The 13,312-nt window shown below is 38.2% G+C and overlaps 1 protein-coding gene across 2 annotated transcripts in view; it reads right to left on the reverse strand.

Moving 5' to 3' along the window:
• Positions 1-6,471, reverse strand: part of plxnb2b (plexin b2b) — a 294,038-nt gene extending 287,567 nt beyond the window's left edge. For both annotated transcript variants that reach the window (XM_037767568.1, XM_037767567.1), the window contains exon 1: positions 6,007-6,471. The gene's annotated coding sequence lies outside the window, so the exon portion shown is untranslated. The remainder of the gene's footprint in view (positions 1-6,006) is intronic.
• Positions 6,472-13,312: the final 6,841 nt, after the last annotated feature.

Consider the following 13,312-nt stretch of genomic DNA (forward strand, 5'->3'; position numbering starts at 1 on the left):
ATAAAAATACTCCTTTATTTCATTAAGCCTTTAAAGCCAAGCCCCCCTCCCCTGGAGGCCGGCAACAGACAAAGGAGAAGTCTAAAATATAACTGAATATATTAATAAATTATGCTGTTAGTTTTTAATTAAAATGGAGTGGAAAATGTTAGAAATAGAGATATGTTGTCCTTTAACTTCAATGATTTGATAAAAAATAAATTAAAACTTTATTTTACTCTTATTTTTCTTTCACCAGCTAATTTATTTTACAGCTCTTTTGTTCCCCTGTTTTTGGGGGTATTGGAACACATTTAATCATATATCTATTTTTCCCACCACAATTCCAATTTTTCTAATCTAAAAACAGCATATTGTTTCTGTAATCGCAAATTAATCACACATTTTTCATCTGTTCAAAATGTATCTTAAAGGGAGATTTGTCAAGTTTTTGATACTCTTATCAACATGTGAGTGAGCAAATATGCTGCTTTATGCAAATGTATGTACTTATTACTGGAAATCAATTACCAACACAAAACAATGACAAATATTGTCCAGAAACCCTCACAGGTACTGCATTTAGCATAACAAATATATGTTCAAATCATAACATGGCAAACTGCAGCCCAACAGGCAACAACAGCTGTCAGTGTGTCAGTGTGCTGACTTGACTATGACTTGCCCCAAACTGTATGTGATTATCATAAAGTGGGCATGTCTGTAAAGGGGAGACTCGTGGGTACCCATAGAACACATTTACATTCACATATCTGGAGGTCAGAGGTCAAGTGACACCTTCGAAAAATGGCCACGCCAGTGTTTCCTTGCCAAAATTTAGTGTAACTTTTTAGCGTTATTTAGCATTCTTCCCGAAACGTTTAACGTAACATTTTCTAGTTTCATATGATACCAGAATCTACACTTTAAGATTGAGCCTGCAACAACCTCTGAAAGAAAGAGTAGCGGCCGGGCGGAATAGCCTATTTTTTCCCCCATCCCATGGTGCTGTGTAAAGCTAATTAGCCCTAGTAAATGATAAATGGACTGAACTTAGGCTAGTATTTTTCTACCTTACAGGACAAAGCACTTTACAATTTGCCTCTCATTTACCACATGCATACTCACCCTGAACTTGGGGTTCAGCATCTCACTCAAGGACACTTCGACATGCAGATATGGAGCCGGGGATCAAACCCCCAACCTTGTGATTAATGGATAACCCGTTTCAGGTTCAAACATTACCAGATTACTTAGACTGACTGTTCTTACACTGTTAAATTCATTCCTTAGACTTTTGCTCTTTTTTGTAGTTTTGGAAAGCTAAAAAAATACGCCACCATACCGAGTATTGCTATTAATAGTACAGGCACATGCGCGTCACTGCGGCATGGAGAGAAATTCAAAGCTAAATAGGTGTACCTAGCCGATAGGCTGTATATAAGAAGTGGACGTAGTCACCCATAGGTTTGTGGACTGCCATTTTGAAGCCTTGAGTTCGGCATTTTGGCCGTCGCCATCTTGGTTATTAGAACCCAGAAGTGACACGAGAGGGTGGAGCTAAGTACAACTGAATGCTGAATATAACATTTTTAGGTGACCAAAAATTGACTTTCATGAACTGAAAACACACTGTGAAAGGGTTAAAGTTCTACGACAAAAACACGGACAACTCTCAGAACGGACAACGCCATGGTAGCGACCTGTCAATTACAAGGTAGCCTCGCCCTATAGCATCCCCTGCTTTATGGTCTATTTGACTCTAAATGGGACCATAATTTACTAAATGAACATCATAGTGTATTGAAGAAGATTGAGACCATAAACTCATGTTTACAATGTTTAGGTAATAAACCAAGTCAGAAGTAGGCTCATTTTCTCATAGACTTCTATACAATCAGACTTCTTTTTACAACCAGAAGACGCCCCCTGCTGGATATTAGAAAGAATGCAAGTTCAAGGCATTTCAGCATTGACTTCACTTCTCAGAACCGGAGGTTGTCGCCTGGTAGTGCCTAGTTATGGTTGCTAATCTATGATTGATCAATCATTCTTTGTGGCAGGGGTTTAGTTTTAAAAGAAGTTTTTATTTATCAACTGATCTGAGGTAGACATTTTTTTTAAAACATTGTCTATTTTTAACCAACCGATTAGAGGTTAAATGAAAAATCTTTATGTTATTGATATTTTCAGTAGTGTTTCTGACTCAACTGATGACCTTTTACTACCTTTTATGAGTTTGAGAGCTAGCCTTTATAATCCTCTGAATGAATTCACTGTTTACTTTTTTTTATGGACAATCAATACACCATGAGATGATTCATCCGGCCTCAAAGTAGTGACCCTCCCAAGCTGACAGAGCCACATCTAAAACGGACCCACACAGGAACATCATTAAAGCAAAGAGGTGATGGCGAAAGACAGACAGCGACAGGTCGTGTCAGACCTCCACACCTTGCTTCAAATCAGACACCTGCTGCTGCTCACTTGTGTCAAAGGACCTCGGCACCCGAGAAATTTGTTATCACGTTGTCAAGGTCCCTTTGAGCTTTCCTAATAAGCTCTGACTTCTACTTTTACCCAACCTTCATCCACCTCTGTCGATCACCCTGCCCAGTTTCTGCTTATCAAACTGCTTCCTCACTCTCACTCCGTCTGTGCCCTCCTTCTTCCAATATGCCAGTAACCAAGGCTCTTCCCATCTGCGTATATGAATCCAATTGCTGCAATCCATCACCATTTAAAAACCATTGTCTGGATTTCCACATCCTGCTGTTATTGAGGAGCCCGAGATACATCCTGCCAACATTTATCTATTAAAACTCCATTAGGCCTCGTCTCTCCGATGCCCTGTCCACTCAGGCCGGATCTTCTGTGGCATGGACACCGCATTAAGATCCATCTGAAGTAGATATTAATGTTACGGTTTCATGACGCCCATTGTGAGTGCTCAAGTAATACTGCCGTGGTGGACCACGCCTAACCGATTCTAAAAAACATGAGAACAAAACCGGATAGTGCAAGACCAGAGTATGGTTTTGGCTAACTTGTTGTATGATGTCAAAGTGATGTTATTGTCCAAAACAGAGAAACTAAGAATAAGCTTCTTTCAACAGGCTTATATGTTTTTCATTTATATTTATTTTTTCTAGGACTGTACACAAATAGATTTTTTTTTTATTTGAATCGGATTTGGTTGTTCAATACGAAGATTCGACTATTCATTTCTTTTTTTTTCTTCATATAGACTATCTGGTAATCAGAAAATCCATTGGCATGAGTTTCAGTGATGATTTCGGCAGTCAAATGCGGCCCGCCACAGTTTCATAATGAACCGAAAATATATTTATACGTCTCAATCGGCGGGGTCTACGCACTACCCGGATGAATCAACTCGGTGAGTCAGGGATGACCGTTTGGTGTGGAAGGATCCTCTCGTTGGACCTCTCCCCGGTGACGGTGGGTGAGACTTTTTTGCTGTGTCATCACCATTCATATCTATACAAATTATGTGTTTATAATTATTTTTTTTACAAGAGCACAAAATTGTTCACAAAAGCACAAATTTCTTCATAGATCTAGCATCTTAATAAAAAAATTAAAAAAACGGCAGCTCAACTTCATGAATATCAAGTCGACTGAGGGGTCACCGACGATGATTCGACTCATTGACTTTCAGGGGGAGCCTTACTTTTTTCTAATTATTTTTCACAATAGTCTTGTCGAAATGCAGGTGTTGTACAGGTAAATACAGATAAGTAAAAAATAAATAATTAGAAGTATGTACAATAAACTCAAAACTACAAGACAAGCAGTAATACTGTACATAGAATACCCATAACCAGTGTTGTACTTAAACTAATAGTGAAGTACCATCTCTCTCAAGCAAAATTACATAGTGAGCAAAGTTTCAATTCATATATTACTTGTTTACGTGACAAACAAACCTTTGAATCTGTGTGTAATCTTAATACATTTTAAAATCACTACTTCCAAGCCTTCTTGCCCTTTTAAAGTTAAGCAGTGACTACTCTACTTGCAACCTTTTGTCACAGGTAGCATGTATGTGATCAGTTTAACCAAAGATTGATTACCCCGTTAGAGGTCTGAAGGTCCCCCCACTATTTTACAATAAAATGCAAAGATTAGAAAAAAGTAAAATCACTATTTGTGTAGCGGAAATGTTTTTGTTTTTCATGTTTTATTCCCCTATCTTGTTAATCACCTCACGGCCCCTCAGATTGATTCAGCGACCCCTATGGGGTTCATTTCATATGTCTTAGTATTATATTATTTAACATGTTCACAGGCTGCAATCATTGAAGATATTTTGTGCAAAATGGGTTTTGTAGTTGTCATGACATTAGAGCCACAGTCAGCTATCTCACATGGAACAGATTTATTATGTAAATAGCTAATATTTGGTTCATAATCTCATCACTCCCCACAAGCAAACAGAACTGAGAGATCGGGAGTGATAGTAATAAACTTAATTCCCCCAAAACTGCAGGGAATATACCACAATCACCAGTCCTAGAGTTGGCGCAGCAAGCTAAGACGCGTTATACATGCAGCAGATAATAATTGAGCATATTAAATACACAAAAATACAATGCTTTTTAAGCCATGGGTCCAGGTGAATGTAGAAAAATGGCTCAATGAGCTCAACAGTTTAAATGTGATTGATATGTTGATATGAAGAATAGTAAAGCAAGCTGTCACATAAACCCATTGCTCTCAGTTTAAATATTTCTCTAATGCTCAGATGAAAATTAAATGTGTGGAGAAAATGTGACAAAAGCCATAACTTACTGAGCTCCCCATGAAGCCAATATTACAGGATTATAATTATGAGAATGGGCTGTGTGCAGTCATGCTTACAGCCCTAAAGCCACAAAATTATTTTCTACCACAGATCTGGCTTCCAATGAGCCCCCAAAAACAACAGCAACGAGCAAGCAACAGGGAAATATGCACAAGCACCAAATCAATTCAGCCCCTCGGATTCATAACACTCAAACATTTCACCACTTATATAAATCAACAGCATGGAAACATCACAATGTAAGTGCCAAACACCAACCAAAAGAAAAAATAATGTCACCGCCAGCCACTTCAAGAAGTTATTATACAATTAATACCAACACCAACACTGCCAATAAATTTGCTGCAGCATGAAAGTAGAAAAACAATCAGCAAATGCAAAGATAATGTTAGCTAGCTAGATCTGAGAGAAACATTAAACAGCCAGTCTCATAGCTTATTATTAATCCCAAACACATAAAAACCAACTAAACACAGCCAACAGCAGGGCTGGACTGGCCATCCTGCATACCGGGCTCTTTCCCGGTGGGCCGACATCCTTTTGGGCCGACGTATGTCTTCTTTTTTCTTTTTTTTTGGCCCATAAAACAGGTATATCGGCCCATTTCTTTTCCGTAATTGACACTGGGCTGGCCCAATCACTCTGTGCCGGGCGGCCACTGACATAAGTTATGAGAGATGAGCCGTACTCGAAGTGGGCCGGTACGTTGCGGTATGCAGTATTTTACTCCTTGGTGTACTGTGACTTTTTCATGCGTACTGGAGCTTATCACAAGCTGCCGGATCTCCTCTGTCCTCCCCATATCAGGTTCTCTGGGAGATTCATAATGGTGATACATAACGGCCAGCATATTTGCGCCGCGTGGGTTCATTGTTTTAAAGTCACCAGAATTCAGCAAACAAAGTCGCTGAAACTCAAATTTTTCTGGGGGAGGACCCCAGACCCCAGCTTTGGTTTTGAAATCCTCCCAATTTTTGAGGTCTCAAGATTGGCAAGTATGAAAAAACAACCACATTTGAATATATTTCCCCGAACAACAAAACGTGGTAGACACAGCACAAAAGAGTCGGTGATGGGGCCGGTCTGGGCCAAAACGCCATGGCCGATTTTTGTCCCAGTCCAGACCTGGTCAACAACACAGCATTTTACAATATTAATGAAAGCACAAGCAGCTTAATAGCTAATAAAAAGAAGAAACGTACCTTTGTGAAGTGAAGTAGTAGCAGGTTGGAAGAAATGGAGACAAGATGGCGGCTGAAGACTTCCATTTGAAACTGGCCTTGAGGAGGAGAAGAGACCAACAGCCAGCAGAGTAGTCTCCTTCAGTAGTTAGGAGCCCAAAAACACATCTTATAGCCTGAAAAGTCGTCCTAGAATATCCTAATAATGCTGTTTGTAAGCTAGCTTACTTATTAAAATGCTATATTAGCAGTAACGGTTACTAACGGTTCAGTTTAAAAAGACCGCCAAATTGTAAAAAAACAAGGGTGCCTTTGATTTACTGAACGGTGCAGCCCGGAGAGAGCCCGAGAATCAACCGTTAGTTTACTAAAGTTCATATTTATAGATGATAGATGATATATCGGGAGTGTCACACAATATTTTAAGGTTTACAAGAGAAAATAATTCAAAGATGAAGACTAAACTGGTTGGTTTTGATGATTAGGTTATGTCTGTCACCGCCTCGCTTCTGTTAAAGAGCCGCTCCCCGAGGTGGAGTTTACAAGCGAACCCGCCAGATCTGAGCTGAAATCTGCGCAGAAACTCTCGCGAGACTTGCTGCCAGACGACCGGCTTGTCTAATTCGAGATCAGTGCCTAACTTTAACAATCTCGCGAGATTTTCCTCAGTTTGCTGACTCCCTTCTAGACACTTTTTTTTTTTGTTTTATTATTATTATTTCAAAATGACAGTATCCATAGTAACAGCAGAAAACATTAAAAACATTTACATACAGAAGAAGCAAAAACATAAACGAAGAGCTGTGCCAAACATAAAAGGACAACAGAAATGAAACAAAACCAACATAAAATAAAAAAAATAAAATAAAAAAAAGACCACGCGAGAGTATGAAAATAATTTCACTTAAAAACTTTAAAGATATTGCATACATTCATTGTTTTCATTGCTTTTTTGTTTTGTGAGGAAGAAATCTTTGACAGATATAGATCCATTTTTTATTCATAAATACAAAGAAATTAGTCTTTTTTTTGGTAAATTTACGCTTGTGAATGTGGAACTTCGCAAGAATTAAAATTAAATTAATAAGAAAAAATGCATTACTCTCTTTGTCACTGTAATCATAGCAACCATATATAATATTTCTATAGTACAGTGCAAAATCTGAGAATAAAATTATTGACATCTTTCCACAATTCACATGTAAATTTACATTTAAATGAGAGCAAGTTTCAGGATGTGATTCGCAGAAGGGACAATTTCTACCGCTTCTTTGAGCTTTTTCCATGACACAAGCAAATCATGAAGCTTTTAAGACTCATCCGGCTTCTCTTCAAAATAAAAGACTTTTTACTGAATGTCATTAATTTCACAATGCCCCCTTTCTATCTGTTTTTATTACCATTTTCTTTCATAAGTTCATCACAAAGTCTTTTTTTGTCGATCGAGACAAAGAGGGCAAAGCCAGTTGATGTAAAGTGTAATGCACTTTTGTAGGTCAGACATCACAAATTGCTTCACAATAAAAGACAAAAGCATAATTGGCTCTGGCCTGTTTGCCTTGATTGGGAAACAGACTTTATGATGGAAAAATGGCTTTATGAAATTTGTAAAATGCCATTAAAATAAAAATAAACTCTCATATGATCATTTATTATATAATGTCTGTCACCGTATTTATTTAATATTGAACACTGAGTCTCTATTACTGTATATGGCTGTCCTACTTACAGTTTAATAAGACGGTTGCCATTACCTTAAGACTCCAACACAGGATGTGAGGGTTTGAAACGAGGCCAAACCTGTAAAAACTGATTGTGTTATTATTTCAGAAGGTTAAAGGAATAAAATTAGAACAAATATAGCTTTATCTTAATCATTACTTCTTGTTCTTTTCCGTTTGGATTTTTATCTTTGTGACTCTCTGCTCACTATAAATTCTGAGGATGGGTCAAATGCAGAGGACAAGTTTCCCCCCAAGAGGATCAGTAGTTTATAGCATATAAAAAAAAATAAAACAAGGGTAAACAGAACTTAGTTTATATCACTCTTCGTTATATCCTCCTGGGTCACAGCAACAAAGAGGAAGTGTGGATATTCAGTATAATTTATTTTCAGCAAAATAACAAGCTCACTCTTGGGAGAAAATAACGGGCTGTGTGTTTATTTTTTTGGCGGAATTCAAATGTCACCAATGAACTAATTTTTAAACCGGTGGTGATTCTGTATAAAATGGTGTAAATGACGAGACTCAGGATCTTCAGTGTAAATTAGGGGCTTTGTTTACTTTCAGAGATTGACTTCTGATACAATATCTCGTAAAATTTAATAAAATACATAAAACCTGATCATAAATTGTCAAATTTCTTTGCAGCAAGAACATCATTTATTTGTAAATACACATATAAAAACCACAAGAGATGTTTTATCATAGATTTATTGAAATGACTGAATGCTGATTTCCCTCCTGTGGTTTTCATACACACCTCCTCTCCTGCCTCCTGCTCTACAATGAGTGCATTTGAAACATAATTATAACCCCCATAATGATTATTTAGTGTAGCAGCACACACAGAATGCTGGTTATTCTTTAACACTACACATTGTAGGAGCAGAGAAGCCGTGAAATAGTCTGATGTTGTTCCACTAGAGCTCTGAACAGTCCTGTAACTGGGTGGGTTGTCTGCCTCTAAAGGTCACAATGGAGAAGGTGACCTTTGACCTTTTATCAGTCACTGACCCCTGATGAGCCTCTCCAGCCCGTCACTGTTTTCATTCTGGAAACAAAGACAGTTCAACATACAGGATTCTTTCACTTTAGCTCAGGCTGGATCAAATCAAATACAGTTTAGTCACAATAATTTTAACTTGATTCATTTCTTCCATCGTACTTTTATTTCGTTTTTTAACTCTTAATACTGTTGTCCCCCCAGCCCCTTTGCCTGATGACCCTTTAACCTGCAAAATCTGTTTGTTTTTTGCCACTTGAGGGCAGCAGAAACAAGCTGGTGACACAACACTGACATATTATAACCTTATGAAGTTGATGGCAACGTGTTGCCTGTTTACACAACCAGCAGATAGGCCTACGAAGAAACATCAGCAATTATGTGGAGTGTTATTTCTGGCCACTGCCGAGGGAAATATTAGCTCTTTAGCTGCTAAATGCTACACTAAATTGACCAGCTACTTGCTAACTATGCCTGCCGATAGCATACAGTGGGTTTATCTGAGCTTTCTCACAGCTGTCTGCTGTGGCTGGAAATGAAGCTCATGAATCAAACTTTGGAGTTCACCATCGATATATAGAAATATTGATCACAGCAACGTATTTTCATGCAACAATTCGTATGATATCTTACGAAAAGTTATTCCTCGTTTTTTGTGCAGTTTCCTACGAATGTCCAGCAACACGTGTCAATTTCTGCTCGTTACATGCATATAGTCTTTTCAAAATAAACTTCCGTCTTCACAGGAAACAACTTGGGTTAGGTTTAGGAAAAGATCGGAAGTGGCGTCACTTAAGTACGGAAGTTATGTGACAAATAAAACAACGAGGTACAAACACCGGTTTCTTGGGCGAAAGTCCGGTATTTTTTTACCCACCCATCCACCCCGACCTCCTCCCTACGTAGCGTTTGTCACTCTTTATAATTATAGTTCACGATTACGTGGATTACATACAAATTAATTTTGTGGGTTATGTACGAATTACAGTGCATTACTTTAGGTAGGTATAGCTATGAACGGTGTATGAGAACAGCCTGATTACAGCTGCTTTAAAGCTAAGCAGTGTCTACTCTGAACCCCTCATCACACGTTGCACGTTGTCAATGAATTGTGAGCTGTACCACCACTATTCTGTTGATCATCTTGCATACAGACTTGTAACCTTTCTGCTGTCTTCATCTATCAATCTATTTTGTGTCTCTCATCATTTTTATGTTGAGAAATGTACCGGTGTACGAAATGTGCTATACAAATAAATTTGACATCCCTGAACACATCTCTTGAATCTTCTGCTTTCCCTTTTCATCCACAGAGAGATGCATCTGTTCGGTGTGACAGGTTAGGGATGACATTACTCATGTTTTTCTGTGAACATTTTGGATGGACTCCAGTGGGTTTGCAGAGGGACATCGTTTGTATTCTTCAAAACAGCCTGTCAGTTTATGAGTGATCCTCCGGTGTGGTCACCCCAGACGATAAAATATACTCACAGCAGCCTCAAAATATATTAAATGATTATCAGCCCTTGCTTTAATAGGCAATATAAGTTATTTATTTCTGTACAGTAACTGTCTTACAGTGTTGAGGAGTCAGTGGTGATGTGGTGTCCTAATGAAGGAAGAAGAAGGTGTTGTCGTTGGAGCAGAACAGGTTTAATCCCTCAAACGTTTATCCTGAAATTTATCCTGGTTTGTTCTGATGGATTAGAAACTGAAGACAGGCTAAGCTGTGACCTTTTTGCTGATATGTATACAGTGGCTAAAAAGACATTAATCTCCCTCGACTTTCACCCACGTTGTTGTGTGTCTTAAAGATCATCGCAAATGCAAGTAAAAGCCACACAAATGTTTGCACGTATATACAAGCTGCACAAATTGTGATTTATCCAGCTTGTTTCACTCAATATTCTGAACATTTTCACATCCGTGCCTCAATTGATTCAGGGTAGCAAGCTTAAATGCACACAGGAATTTAAAAAAAAGACATTTATGTTATCAGGAAAGCAGATAATGGATGATGCTAACAAGTATGTGTCAAACAAGACAATTACCTGCTACATAAACAGATAAATCATATGTTAAGTTTTTGTATATTTCCATGAATATAGTTCAATCCATGTCATTTACAGACTCTATTAGAGGGCTCTAGAGGCACAAACAGCCCATTCACTTCCCTTTTTGCACCAAGGTTTTAACCATTCATAGCAACGATAATACACATTTTACGCTTTTAAACATATAAAAGCAAGCTTGATAGAGACTGTCCCTGAGCTCAAAACCCCTCTGACTGACCCTGAAATACACAACATGGATGAATATGAACATTCATTTCAATAAACATTCACATACAAACATAGACTGTATATAAGAAGTGGACGTAGTCACCGTGACATCACCCATTAGTTTGTGGATTGCCGTTTTGAAGAACTTGAAGGTCTATCTGACTCTTAATGGGACCATAATTTACTAAATGAACATCATGCTGTATTGAAGAAGACTTGAAACTAGCGATTGAGACCATAAACTCATGTTTACAATGTTTACTGAGGTAATAAATCAGGTGAGAAGTAGGCTCATTTTCTCAGAGACTTCTATACTATCAGACTTCTTTTAGCAACCAGAGGAGTCGCCCCCTGCTGGCTGTTAGAAAGAATGCAGGTTTAAGGCACTTCAGCGTTGGCTTCACTTCTCAGACCCAGAGGTAGCCCACATGCATACAGCTTAATGTGAATATGAGATGAGGTGAAGGGAGTTACATAAAAGAAGACAGAAAGATTTAGTGCCAAATGTTTACATGGACCACCTAATGTTAGAGACGTCAAGCAAACGTATATGATTGGATGGAATACGTAATACTTGACTGTGAAATGAGTAATTTGTATTTGAGAGGCCTTAAAATGCATAAAAAAGACGGCACTTTATTGCAGCTGTGTTCATTCACGGTTTGGTCGAGTACTACAATGGGTTTTGCCTTTCATAAAGTAATGTGCAATTTGATTTTCAACAAACAAAATCTAGTTTACGATCACTCGGGATGAGGAGTTCAAGGGCTGCAAATTACAAAACAGACGAGAAGCCATTTTGATTTCATAATACTTTAACTGTCCACTGAAATGGCCAATTTACATGATGAACCAGAACAACACATCTCAGTGTCTCTGTGTCTGTCTTTTTCTCTATACAGTAGCTATGTCTATCCATCTAACTGCCAAGCCAATTTTATGCAAAACCTTTTGAAATGTCAGGGGAAATAAAATGTGAATTTAGAGTATTTTCCATCACCTTGGTGGAAACGAATAAATTGGCTTCCTGAATGTCAACAAACACATCTGCATGAAAACTGGGTGAACTGAATAAGAAGTGTGAAAGTGGCTGTTGTTACTGTTTAGTGTTCCTTTAACCTCAAGACAAAAACAAAGAAATTCACGCTGCAATTTGCTAATACAAAACCAAAACCAGAGTGGCAGTGGAGGGATATTATTATTTAACAAGTCACTAATGGTTTGCATAAATTGCTTTTAAACAAAGAAACGACACGTCTTTGCAACACAGAGGGATAATTAAATGGATTTTTCCAGTCCTACTCCACTTTTTTTTTAATTCAACACATAATTTGCAAAATATGCTTTGATGGAATCACATCTATTGTCTGCCTCTCATTCTCTGAGCCTCCCTCCATCGCTGCCTGCTGCAGCCTCTTTACACGTGTGTGACATTGAGTTGTGAACAATTCAATGGCAAAAAAAAAAAAAAATTACAGAAATGACAATTGCATTCACAGACTAGAAAAAAAGAGGAGGTCACAGACTGTCAGCAGGAACACATGCAGAAAGCAGACGAATAGATTCACATTGTTTATTGAGAAGTGGCAGTTAAGGACAATGGTTTTCTATAGCAAGAAAGAAAAGTGACATGTTCCAGCAGTGGAGGAAGGAAAGACAGCAAAAGATAGAAGAAAAAGGAAATATCACTGGGCTACACTAACATCCACACCACGTTATATTTTGACTGAATGTGAAACAAACAGAAAACATGTAATAAAGAAGTGGTATGTACCTATGCTGAAACAGTTTAATGGGCCAGTATACTCTGCCTTCAAGAACAACCGTAGACTGTATATAAGAAGTGGACGTAGTCACCGTGACGTCACCCATTGGTTTGTGGACTACGGCTTTGTAGCCTCGAGTTCGGCATTTTGGCCGTCGCCAACTTGTTTTTTTTTGCAACCAGAAGTGACACGAGAGGGTGGAGCTAAGTACAACTGAACGCTGTCATTAAATTAAAACATTTTTAGGTGACCAAAATGTTTTAATTAACTTTCATGAACTGAAAACACACTGTGAAAGAGTTAAAGTTGTAAGACGAAAACACGGACAACTCCCAGACCGGACAACGCCGTGGTATCGACCTGTCAATCACAAGGTAGCCCCGCCCTAAAGCATCCCCTGCTTTATGGTCTATCTGACTCTAAATGGGATCATAATTTACTAAATGAACATCATGCTGTATTGAAGAAGACTTGAAACTAGCGATTGAGACCATAAACTCATGTTTACAATGTTTACTGAGGTAATAAATCAAGAGAGAAGTAGGCTCATTT

Source organism: Sebastes umbrosus, chromosome 4, assembly GCF_015220745.1.
Source record: "Sebastes umbrosus isolate fSebUmb1 chromosome 4, fSebUmb1.pri, whole genome shotgun sequence".
NCBI lineage: Eukaryota > Metazoa > Chordata > Actinopteri > Perciformes > Sebastidae > Sebastes > Sebastes umbrosus.